The 13,029-nt window shown below is 36.9% G+C and overlaps 1 protein-coding gene and 1 long non-coding RNA gene across 2 annotated transcripts in view; both read right to left on the bottom strand.

The window, feature by feature from the left end:
- LOC134700531 (uncharacterized) overlaps nucleotides 1-8,945 on the bottom strand; it is a 30,507-nt gene extending 21,562 nt beyond the window's left edge. Inside the window, exons 1-2 of the long non-coding RNA XR_010103920.1 lie at nucleotides 8,887-8,945; nucleotides 2,102-2,208 (exon numbers count right to left, since the gene is read on the bottom strand). This is a non-coding gene — a long non-coding RNA (uncharacterized LOC134700531). The remainder of the gene's footprint in view (nucleotides 1-2,101; nucleotides 2,209-8,886) is intronic.
- LOC134700530 (uncharacterized) overlaps nucleotides 1-13,029 on the bottom strand; it is a 356,413-nt gene that overhangs the window by 74,084 nt on the left and 269,300 nt on the right. The gene's annotated exons all lie outside the window — the stretch shown is intronic.

The following is a 13,029-nucleotide window of genomic DNA, read 5'->3' as shown; positions in this document are numbered from 1 at the left end:
ATATGTAATTAGTCAGGTTTTCCTTGTCACGATAACGGTTAATTATGACACTGAGAGTCAACGTACGTTGGTCAAGTTTATTACCTTAAAAAATTGAAATAATCTATTTTTTGTAGTAATTTCTTATTTTTTAATTATCAAAAATTAATAATTTTCTAATTTTGTTATTTAGATAATAACAAAGGAGGTTTCATCGGTCGGGTTATGTCGATATTGGTCAGGTAAATGTCAACGATGGTCAAGTCACATTTTCGCGAGCTTTTTTTTTTTTTTTTATTTTTTTTTTTCTAATATTTAAGTATTAAATGTTGAAATCTAATAAATTTTTAAATTTGAAACAAATCCTTCAAGAAATGAAAAAGTTATTAGCATTTTCATTTGGTCCTGTCATTCTCGATATTGGTCCTGTCATTGTCATCGATGGTCAGGTCACGTTTTTGCAAGTTTCTGATAAAATTTTATATATTTTTTTTTAATTTTAAATTACAAATGGTGACATCTTATTATATTTCAAATTTGAGATCAATCCTATGGATAATAAAAAAGTAATTAGCATTTTTCATTTGGTCCTGTCATTCGGTCCTGTCATTCGGTCCAGTCATTAGTGCTACCCGTTGTTTCTCCGGAAAATCTTAAGTCAGATGAGGTTTTTTTTTCGCGCGGAACCAATAACATTCAGTTTTGAATCCAGAGGCGAATTTAGCCCCCCTTTTGAGAAAAAAATTTGATTGATTATATAGGGAATCACTGAAGCGTGACGGGATCGGGCCCCCTCTTAGGCAGCCAGTGGGCCCCCACTTATGAAAATTACTAGATCCGCCACTGGAATCCGGTTCCTTACCTGGAAGAAGAAGAGGTTGCAGATGCAGTGATCTGCAGTGGCGGACCCAGGCCTGAGGAGACGTCTAGAGCGTACAATCTCTCCCCTTTTGATCGAAAAAAAATTCTCAGACTCATGCTACTCACGATTTATATGATGTTTAGGGTTACATGCAAAGGAAATAAATCAATAATCTGTGTCTAGTTCACCTGACTGGATCAGTTTTAAATGTTATAGTCAATGGATACCTGTGCGTGTACAATCAATAAGGACGTTATGCTTACTTCTTTGTTAGATGGACCTTTAAATACCTTTATCTTTGTTAGCTTCCTATTGAAAGAAGACTTATATTATATATAGCTATTACAAATCAGTGGGACGGTAACCAAAGACGATTGAAAAACCTGTTCGACTAGTTTATAAATAAATTTATTTAAACGAATAAATATGTGCATCTTACACCAAAATGTTGTACTAAGAAGTCCATCTTTTCTATTTGGTTTACTATGAATTGAGTTAAATAAATTAGTAAACTAATTACTTGAAACGTTGTCCTACTGGCAAATTAGTCCTGGCAGTAGTCTTTGATACTATTACATATTTATTTTTATATACCAAGGAAACAGATATGGGACCAGTACAAGGAAGTATTCCTTTACGACCAGATTTAAACAGGGTCGGACCAGTCATTTAAAAAAAGGGGGGGGGGTCCAACTATATGTCCCCATTCAAATGCATTGATCGTCCCAAAACTTGAAAAAGGGGGGTTCCAACCCCCGGAACCCTACCCCTGGATCCGCTGAGAATTACAAGGAAGTATGGCCCTTACGACCAGATACATGTAGCAATGTTTTTAATTACTAAAAGAAAGTTGATCAAAAGAGTAGGCTAACTTGTTACAAGTGCCATATACCAATACAATATTTTTAAATAATTTCCGAATGAGGTCCCCAAAGGGAAGGCCTATATGTGTAACATATGATACCTTTCACCAGTGGCGGATCCAGGACTTTCAAAAATGGAGGGGGGACAGAGGGGCACATTAAAAAAAAAAAAGGGGACCCGACAGTTAAAAGCCTGAGAAATGCACATACAACCCAATGTTAGGCCATAAGGTGCCTCCTTGGTACGCCCCTATTTTTATTAATCAGTACAATCAGAGCCTATGATATTCTTCAAAAAAAAAGATTAAATCGTGTAACACACACATATAGATTATAAGATACTTAAATTAATGTCTTAATAATCAATACATATATTATCAGAAATAACTAAAATTACCTTTAAAAAACAATTGTCCACTTGGTTAAAATGAATTTCCACTTTCGTTTCATATGTAAACACACATACATAACGACTGTCGCTAAGTCATTTTCACATACGGGTATCTAGAATGTAATACAATACCATTCATTGCAATACAATATACACATATGTATTTATTTTAACCAATTAAAAATGCCGTTAAGTGATTATAATTGAACATACACCAGATAATATTACAATATTTCATTCATAAAAGAAAGGTAGATTGTATATTTTAGCAGAGACATATTTCATTATCACTGATCTAGAATATATATTTGTTTAGGGGCGGGAATTTCTCGCTGCATTGAAACCTGTTGGTGACCTTCTGCTGTTGTCTGTTCTATGGTCGGGTTCTTGTCTCTTTGACACATTCCCCATTTCCATTCTCAATTTTAATTTTACATGCATGTGTATATGATCTCTCTCTGATTTTAGTAAGTTCAAGGCTTTTAATTTCAAAAAGGGGGGTCTGCGATAACCGATGAAAAAACATGCATTTTGACAATTTATTGCACATGATGCTGAGTCATAACTTCAAACATCTCAAGGGTTGACAATGTTGACTGGGGCATGGACATATGGTCACCTGGACTTCTCCCGTTCCGGCAGAAACTTTAACCCTTGATGAAGGGAGGTGTCCGTTTGACAGGGCGGGGATGTATAAATACCCTGCCACATCCGGTCAGAATCGATGCTTCGTGTAGAGAAAGTAGGTTGGCCCTCTGCACGTGAAATAACACTTGAAACAAATTCGTAAGGGGTTCGAGTTTCCCGTCCTTCATTCCGACCGGCCAACCTATTTGGGACTGATGGTTTCTCGTTCTAAATATGTATTAAATATTTGCCACTGGACGTTTTAAGCAACAACTAATTGATAAATCATAACTAAAAATTATTAACATATTTCCAAAAATATATTTTACCGTTTTGCTCTTAAACTTGTTTGTAAGATGCACATATTTATTCGTTTAAAACTTAGTCTTATAGGGATTTCAGTCATCTTTGGTTCACGTGCAAAAAAATGGTGACTGTGGAATAATTTCAGTATAAAAAGGGTGGGGTGGGGGGGGGGGGGGGAAGGGGACCGAATAGAGTGAAAAATAAAAAGACAGGACAGAGATTACACTTTAAAAAAATGCAGGACAAAATTTTACATCTTAGCCTTCCTCTCATCCCCCTTAGAAATAAAATGGTAGCTCCCTTACAACAATTATTACATAACGTATCTTCAATGCCAAACATACCGTAGGTCATAAATGACGTCACAACCGTATATATATATATATATATATAGTTTGAACAACACACATTGTAAAAGATAATATGTCGTCAAACTTTTATTTGTTTCTATTTTATGGAAAGGGAATGATCGCATATTTGGTCTGCAGCTTGATAAAGTTGAGTTGAAGTGTGGAGGCAATTTTTACATACAGACACTTTTTCGACGAGGCCATACTATATAATCTTCGCGTTCAAGATAGATACGAGCTAAAGTTCGAGTTTATTAATAAGTTCAAGTTTGGTTTTTTACACTTCGATTTAAGCTCCGAGTTAGAGTCGCATTTCAAGTTGAAAGTTAAACTTCGAGTTATGATTTGAGTTATTTAATTTGAGTTCGTCCTTCAACATGTTCAATAAATTTTAATTGCGCGTCCAGAACTTTAAAAAAAACCTGTAATACTGCTTCCATTTTTAAAACAGCAATGTCCAATGAATTTCAGTAAGAAGTCGAGTTAGTTTTCTTGTTAAATACTTTTTTGTGGCACACAATCTTTTATTGAAACGGTATTAAAATGAATATTAAAATATCCAAGACTCAATACTCAAAACGGGAAAAGATGGCAAAAAATAATGATTCCAGTAGAAATGGTTCATAATCTCTCTTCGTCCCTCTTTACCTCTTAGAACCAGTTAAGCCGCACGTATCTCAATCAAAGTACCTAATAGAGGAGCCTCTCTTCGTCCCTTTTTCACCTTTAAGAACTAATTAAGCCGCACGTATCTCAATCAAAGTACCCTGTCAGAGTAGCCTCTCTTCGTCCCTTTTTTTACCTTTAAGAACTAGTTATAAGCCGCATGTATCTCAATCAAAGTACCCAATAGAGGAGCCTATCTTCGTCCCTTTTTTACCTTTAAGAACTAGTTAAGCCGCACGTATCTCAATCAAAGTTTCCCCGTCAGAGTAGCCTCGCTTCGTCCCTCCTTACCTTTAAGAACTAGTTCGCCGCATGTATCTCAATCAAAGTACCCCGTCAGAGTAGCCACTCTTCGTCCCTTTTTTACCTTTAAGAACTAGTTAAGCCGCATGTATCTCAATCAAAGTACCAAATAGAGGAGCCTCTCTTCGTCCCTTTTTTACCTTTAAGAACTAGTTAAGCCGAACGTATCTCAATCAAAGTACCCCGTCAAAGTAGCCTCTCTTCATTCTTTTTTTTACCTTTAAGAACTAGTTATGCCGCATGTATTTCAATCAACATACCTCGTCAAAGAAGCCTCTCTTCGTCCCTTTTTTACCTTTGAGAACTAGTTAAGCCGCATGTATCTCAATCAAAGCACCTAGTCCAAGTATTCTCTCTTCGTCCCTTTTTTACCGTTAAGAACTAGTTAAGACGCATGGATCTCAATCAAAATACCTCGTTCAAGTAGCCTCTCTTCGTCCCTCTTTACCTTTAAGAACTAGTTAAGCCGCATGCATCTCAATCAAAGTACTCCGTCAGAGTAGCCTCTCTTCGTCCCTTTTTTACCTTTAAGAACTAGTTAAGCCACATGTATCTCAATCAAAGTACCCTGTCAGAGTAGCCTCTCTTCGTCCCTTTTTTTACCTTTAAGAACTAGTTATAAGCCGCATGTATCTCAATCAAAGTACCCCGTCAGAGTAGCCTCGCTTCGTACCTCCTTACCTTTAAGAACTAGTTAGCCGCATGTATCTCAATCAAAGTACCCCGTCAGAGTAGCCACTCTTCGTCCCTTTTTTACCTTTAAGAACTAGTTAAGCCGCATGTATCTCAATCAAAGTACCCAATAGAGGAGCCTATCTTCGTCCCTTTTTTACCTTTAAGAACTAGTTAAGCCACATGTATCTCAATCAAAGTACCCTGTCAGAGTAGCCTCTCTTCGTCCCTTTTTTTACCTTTAAGAACTAGTTATAAGCCGCAGGTATCTCAATCAAAGTACCCCGTCAGAGTAGCCTCGCTTCGTACCTCCTTACCTTTAAGAACTAGTTAGCCGCATGTATCTCAATCAAAGTACCCCGTCAGAGTAGCCACTCTTCGTCCCTTTTTTACCTTTAAGAACTAGTTAAGCCGCATGTATCTCAATCAAAGTACCCAATAGAGGAGCCTATCTTCGTCCCTTTTTTACCTTTAAGAACTAGTTAAGCCGCACGTATCTCAATCAAAGTTTCCCCGTCAGAGTAGCCTCGCTTCGTCCCTCCTTACCTTTAAGAACTAGTTCGCCGCATGTATCTCAATCAAAGTACCCCGTCAGAGTAGCCACTCTTCGTCCCTTTTTTACCTTTAAGAACTAGTTAAGCCGCATGTATCTCAATCAAAGTACCAAATAGAGGAGTCTCTCTTCGTCCCTTTTTTACCTTTAAGAACTAGTTAAGCCGAACGTATCTCAATCAAAGTACCCCGTCAAAGTAGCCTCTCTTCATTCTTTTTTTTACCTTTAAGAACTTGTTATGCCGCATGTATTTCAATCAACATACCTCGTCAAAGAAGCCTCTCTTCGTCCCTTTTTTACCTTTCAGAACTAGTTAAGCCGCATGTATCTCAATCAAAGCACCTAGTCCAAGTATTCTCTCTTCGTCCCTTTTTTACCGTTAAGAACTAGTTAAGACGCATAGATCTCAATCAAAATACCTCGTCCAAGTAGCCTCTCTTCGTCCCTCTTTACCTTTAAGAACTAGTTAAGCCGCATGCATCTCAATCAAAGTACCTCGTCCAAGTAGCCTCTCTTCGTCCTCTTTACCTTTAAGAACTAGTAAAGCCGCATGTATCGCAATCAAAATACCTCGTCCAAGTAGCCTCTATTCGTCCCTTTTTACCTTTAAGAACTAGTTAAGCCGCATGCATCTCAATCAAAGTACCTCGTCCAAGTAGCCTCTCTTCGTCCATTTTTACCTTTAAGAACTAGTAAAGCCGCATGTATCGCAATCAAAGTACCTCGTCCAAGTAGCCTCTATTCGTCCTCTTTACCTTTAAGAACTAGTTTAGCCGCATGTATCTCAATCAACGTACCCCGTCAGAGTAGTCTCTTTTCGTCCCTTTTTTACCTTAAAGAACCAGTTAAACCGCATGTACCTCAATCATAGTATTCCGTCAGAGTAGTCTCTTTGAGTCCCTTTTTTTACCTGTAAGAACTAGTTAAGCATCATGCATCTCAATCAAAATACCTCATCAAAGTAGTCTCTCTTATTCCACTTTTTTACCTTTAAGAACTAGTTCAGCCACATTTATCTCAATCAAAGTACCCCGTCAAAGTAGCCTCTCTTTGTCCCCTTTTACCTTTAAGAACTAGTAAAGCCGCATGTATCTCAATCAAAGTACCCCGTCAGAGTAGTCTCTCTTCGTCCCTTTTGAACCTGTAAGAACTAGTAAAAGCCGCATGCATCTCAATCAAAATACCTCGTCAAGTCTCTCTTCTTCCACTTTGTTACCTGTAAGAACCAGTTAAGCCGCATGTATCTCAATCAAAGTATCTCGTCAAAGTAGCCTCTCTTCGTCCTTTTTTACCTGTAAGAACTAGTTAAGCTGCATGCATCTCAATCAAAATAACTCGTCAAAGAAGTCTCTCTTTTTCCGCTTTTTACCTGTAAGAACTAGTTAAGCCGCACGTATCTCAATCAAAAAACCTCGTCAAAGTAATCTCACTACGTCCCTTTTTTACCTTTAAGAACTAGTAAAGCCGCACGTATCTCAATCAAAGTACCCCGTCAAGGTATTCTCTCTTCGTCCCTTTTTTACTTTTAAGAACTAGTAAAGCCGCGTGTATCTCAATCATAGGACTTCGTCAAAGTAGTCTCTCTTCGTCCCTTTTTTTACCTTTAAGAACTAGTTAAGCCGCACGTATCTCAATCAAAGTACCCCGCCAAAGTAGTCTCTCTTCGTCCCTTTTTTACCTTTAAGAACTAGTTAAGCCGCATATATCTCAATCAAAGTACCCCGTCAGAGTAGCCTCTCTTCGTCCCTTTTTTACCTTTAGGAATTAGGAAAGCATCATGTATCTCAATCAAAGTACCTCGTCAAAGTTGTCTCTCTTCGTCCCTCTTTACCTTTAAGAACTAGTTTAGCCGCATGTATCTCAATCAAAGTTTGTTTTATTCGAACAGAACCAATAACATTCAGTTTTGAATCCAGAGGCGGATATAGGGGGGGGAGGGGGCACTGGCCCCCTTTTGAGAAAACAAATTGGTTGATTATATAGGGAATCACTGAAGCGTGACGGGATCGGCCCCCTCTTAGGCAGCCAGTGGGCCCCACTTATGAAAATTTCTAGATCCGCCACTGGAATCCGGTTCCTTACCTGGAAGAAGAAGAGCATGCAGTTGCAGTAATCTGCAGTGGCGGACCCAGGCCTGAGGAGACGTCTAGAGCGTACAATCTTTCCCCTTTTGATCGAAAAAAAATTCTCAGAGGCTCATGCTTCTCACGATTTATATGATGTTTAGGGTTACATGCAAAGGAAATAAATCAATAATCTGTGTCTAGTTCACCTGACTGGATCAGTTTTAAATGTTATAATCAATGATACCTGTGCGTGTACAATCAATAAGGACGTTATGCTTACTTCTTTGTTAGATGGACCTCTATAGCTCTATCTTTGTTAGCTTCCTATTGAAAGAATACTTATTACAAATCATTTGGATGGTAACCAAAGACGATTGAAAAACCTGTTCGACTAGTTTATAAATAAATTTATTTAAACGAATAAATATGTGCATCTTACACCAAAAGTTTGTACTAAGAAGTCCATCTTTTCTATTTGGTTTACTATGAATTGAGTTAAATAACTTAGTAAACTAATTACTTGAAACGTTGTCCTACTGGCAAATTAGTCTTGGCAATAGTCTTTGATACTATTACATATTTATTTTTGTATATGCAAGGAAACAGATATGGGGCCAGTACAAGGAAGTATTCCATTACGACCATATTTAAACAGGGGCGGACCAGTCATTTTAAAAAGGGGGGGTCCAACTATATGTCCCCATTTAAATGCATTGATCGACCAAAAAAAGGGGGTTCCTGAACCCCGGAACCCTTCCCTGGATCCGCTGAGCATTACAAGGAAGTATGGCCCTTACGACCAGATACATGTAGCAATGTTAAATTACTAAAAGAAAGTTGATCAAAAGAGTAGGCTAACTTGTTACAAGTGCCATATACCAATACAATATTTTTTAATAATTTCCGAATGAGGTCCCCAAAGGGAAGGCCTATATGTGTAACATATGATACCTTTTGCCATTGGCGGATCCAGGACTTTCAAAAATGGAGGGGGGCCAGAGGGGCACATTAAAAAAAAACCAGGGGACCCGACAGTTAAAAGCATGAGAAATGCACATAAAACCCAATGTTCGGCCATAAGGTGCCACCTTGGTACGCACCGTTTTTATGAATCAGTACAATCAGAGCCTATGATATTCTTCTAAAAAAAGATTAAATCGTGTAACACACATATATAGATTATAAGATACTTAAATTAATGTCTTAATAATCAATACATATATTATCAGAAATAATAACTAAAATTACCATTAAAAAACAATTGTCCACTTGGTTGAAATGAATTTCCACTTTCATTTCATATGTAACACAGTGTAGATACTATTCTGTACGCTTTCCGGAAGTCGCGATTTTCGAAGCGAGAACGTTTTGGATCACATTTTAAATTTGTCGGATATACTATATTAAACGGTAAGATGTTCATCTGTACATTGCTTAATGATTAATTCAGCTGACATCGATATTCACAAATGGTTTATAATTAAATTTAGCACATTCATTATTCGTATCTTTGCCTTAATTAAGAGATTTCCAAGTGCATCACTAAGGAAAATCAGTCGGTGAACCTAAATACAATCTTTTTGCACTCTTACTGTACAATTAACGTAAAATCCAGACTTAATTTACTAAATAGAGTATATTATAAGTGGTGGTAAAAGTTTCAGCCAGATCTTTGAAGCCAGAAATAAGAAAATTACACTTGTTTGAATTTCTCACTGTACGATCAGTCGAGCTTGTATATTTTGAAACTGTATGAACAGTCTTTATTTCACTGTATTCTAGTAGTGATTTCAAAGTTATTTACGATACATTAGAAGATGTCATTTTTCTAAATAACACAAATATATTTTAATAAATGCACATCCTGTAAACTTTTCAAAAATGTTTTAGCTTGATAGGGTGTACTCGACTTACTACATTAAGTATAAGGATGTTTGAATGTGGCTGAAATAAGAAGAAGGTTAAAATTTGTTTGTTTATAGAAGTTTCAGGAATGTCCTCCGTTATACTTAAAATTGTACAAACACACAGATTTAATTGTTACTATATAAAAATGCATGAATTTACAAACATTCGAGGCCGTACTGTAGCCTATAATTGATCACAGTTCCTTCATTTTGTTTTTGGATGTAGATCTGTCTCTTTCACACTCAATTGTACACCACTTTGTTAAGCGATGGTTTATAGTGATAATGATGTCCGTCTTTCCGTTCGTCCGTTGGACTGGAACAACATGTTTCGCCGGTTTTGCAAGCGCATCTCCTCATAAACCATTTAATATACATTGGGGTTTCCAGACATTTTTAAATGGAGAGGGGGTCCAATCCAGGAGAAAAGAGGATTCCAAATATATGTTCTCGACTTACTACATTAAGTATAAGGATGTTTGAATGTGGCTGAAATAAGAAGAAGGTTAAAATTTGTTTGTTTATAGAAGTTTCAGGAATGTCCTCCGTTATACTTAAAATTGTACAAACACACAGATTTAATTGTTACTATATAAAAATGCATGAATTTACAAACATTCGAGGCCGTACTGTAGCCTATAATTGATCACAGTTCCTTCATTTTGTTTTTGGATGTAGATCTGTCTCTTTCACACTCAATTGTACACCACTTTGTTAAGCGATGGTTTATAGTGATAATGATGTCCGTCTTTCCGTTCGTCCGTTGGACTGGAACAACATGTTTCGCCGGTTTTGCAAGCGCATCTCCTCATAAACCATTTAATATACATTGGGGTTTCCAGACATTTTTAAATGGAGAGGGGGTCCAATCCAGGAGAAAAGAGGATTCCAAATATATGTTCTCGACTTACTACATTAAGTATAAGGATGTTTGAATGTGGCTGAAATAAGAAGAAGGTTAAAATTTGTTTGTTTATAGAAGTTTCAGGAATGTCCTCCGTTATACTTAAAATTGTACAAACACACAGATTTAATTGTTACTATATAAAAATGCATGAATTTACAAACATTCGAGGCCGTACTGTAGCCTATAATTGATCACAGTTCCTTCATTTTGTTTTTGGATGTAGATCTGTCTCTTTCACACTCAATTGTACACCACTTTGTTAAGCGATGGTTTATAGTGATAATGATGTCCGTCTTTCCGTTCGTCCGTTGGACTGGAACAACATGTTTCGCCGGTTTTGCAAGCGCATCTCCTCATAAACCATTTAATATACATTGGGGTTTCCAGACATTTTTAAATGGAGAGGGGGTCCAATCCAGGAGAAAAGAGGATTCCAAATATATGTTCTCGACTTACTACATTAAGTATAAGGATGTTTGAATGTGGCTGAAATAAGAAGAAGGTTAAAATTTGTTTGTTTATAGAAGTTTCAGGAATGTCCTCCGTTATACTTAAAATTGTACAAACACACAGATTTAATTGTTACTATATAAAAATGCATGAATTTACAAACATTCGAGGCCGTACTGTAGCCTATAATTGATCACAGTTCCTTCATTTTGTTTTTGGATGTAGATCTGTCTCTTTCACACTCAATTGTACACCACTTTGTTAAGCGATGGTTTATAGTGATAATGATGTCCGTCTTTCCGTTCGTCCGTTGGACTGGAACAACATGTTTCGCCGGTTTTGCAAGCGCATCTCCTCATAAACCATTTAATATACATTGGGGTTTCCAGACATTTTTAAATGGAGAGGGGGTCCAATCCAGGAGAAAAGAGGATTCCAAATATATGTTCTCGACTTACTACATTAAGTATAAGGATGTTTGAATGTGGCTGAAATAAGAAGAAGGTTAAAATTTGTTTGTTTATAGAAGTTTCAGGAATGTCCTCCGTTATACTTAAAATTGTACAAACACACAGATTTAATTGTTACTATAGAAAAATGCATGAATTTACAAACATTCGAGGCCGTACTGTAGCCTATAATTGATCACAGTTCCTTCATTTTGTTTTTGGATGTAGATCTGTCTCTTTCACACTCAATTGTACACCACTTTGTTAAATAAAGGCAACAGTAGTATACCGCTGTTCAAAACTCATAAATCCATGGACAAAAAACAAAATCGGGGCAACAAACCAAAACCGAGGGAAACGCATTAAATATAAGAGGAGAACAACGACACAACACCGAAACGCAACAGCACACAGAAACGGACTAAGCAACAGACAATACACCACGAGAATAACAAATATAACATCAAAACCAAATACATGAATATGGGATAGACAAGTACCGTGCCACGTCTTATCTCAAAAATAAGAGAAAACAGAAACGACTCAACGTTAAAATGCAACACACACACAGAAACGAACAATATTATAACAATGGCCATCTTCCTGACTTGGTACAGGACACTTTTAAAGGGAAATAAAAGTGGTGGGTTAAACCTGGTTTTAAGGCATGCCAAACCTCGCACTTTAATGGCACAGTTAAATATAACATTAAAATGAAAACAAAAAAATACAGGACTACAATACAAATAAAAAGCAGAACATATTAGACAAAGAAAAGCATGATCAATAGATAACAAAAAGCATCAGGTTTAAAATTCAATACGCCAAAAACGCGTCTAGTCCACACGAGACTCACCAGTGTTAAGCGATGGTTTATAGTGATAATGATGTCCGTCTTTCCGTTCGTCCGTTGGACTGGAACAACATGTTTCGCCGGTTTTGCAAGCGCATCTCCTCATAAACCATTTAATATACATTGGGGTTTCCAGACATTTTTAAATGGAGAGGGGGTCCAATCCAGGAGAAAAGAGGATTCCAAATATATGTTCTCGACTTACTACATTAAGTATAAGGATGTTTGAATGTGGCTGAAATAAGAAGAAGGTTAAAATTTGTTTGTTTATAGAAGTTTCAGGAATGTCCTCCGTTATACTTAAAATTGTACAAACACACAGATTTAATTGTTACTATATAAAAATGCATGAATTTACAAACATTCGAGGCCGTACTGTAGCCTATAATTGATCACAGTTCCTTCATTTTGTTTTTGGATGTAGATCTGTCTCTTTCACACTCAATTGTACACCACTTTGTTAAGCGATGGTTTATAGTGATAATGATGTCCGTCTTTCCGTTCGTCCGTTGGACTGGAACAACATGTTTCGCCGGTTTTGCAAGCGCATCTCCTCATAAACCATTTAATATACATTGGGGTTTCCAGACATTTTTAAATGGAGAGGGGGTCCAATCCAGGAGAAAAGAGGATTCCAAATATATGTTCCCATACAAATGCATTGAAAGTTAAAAAAGAGTTTCAAACCGCCGGATCCCAATTTTCTTGAATCCGTCACTGGTATAACTATTAATTATTTTTTACTTGGATTCCGTATCATAAATTATAATATAAAAAAGAAGATGCGGTATGATTGCCAATGAGTCAACCGTCCACAAGAGATCA

This window comes from Mytilus trossulus, unplaced genomic scaffold, assembly GCF_036588685.1.
Source record: "Mytilus trossulus isolate FHL-02 unplaced genomic scaffold, PNRI_Mtr1.1.1.hap1 h1tg000158l__unscaffolded, whole genome shotgun sequence".
Classification (NCBI taxonomy): domain Eukaryota; kingdom Metazoa; phylum Mollusca; class Bivalvia; order Mytilida; family Mytilidae; genus Mytilus; species Mytilus trossulus.
The sequence above is the reverse complement of the archived record's forward strand: the minus strand, read 5'-3'. Positions and strand labels throughout refer to the sequence as shown.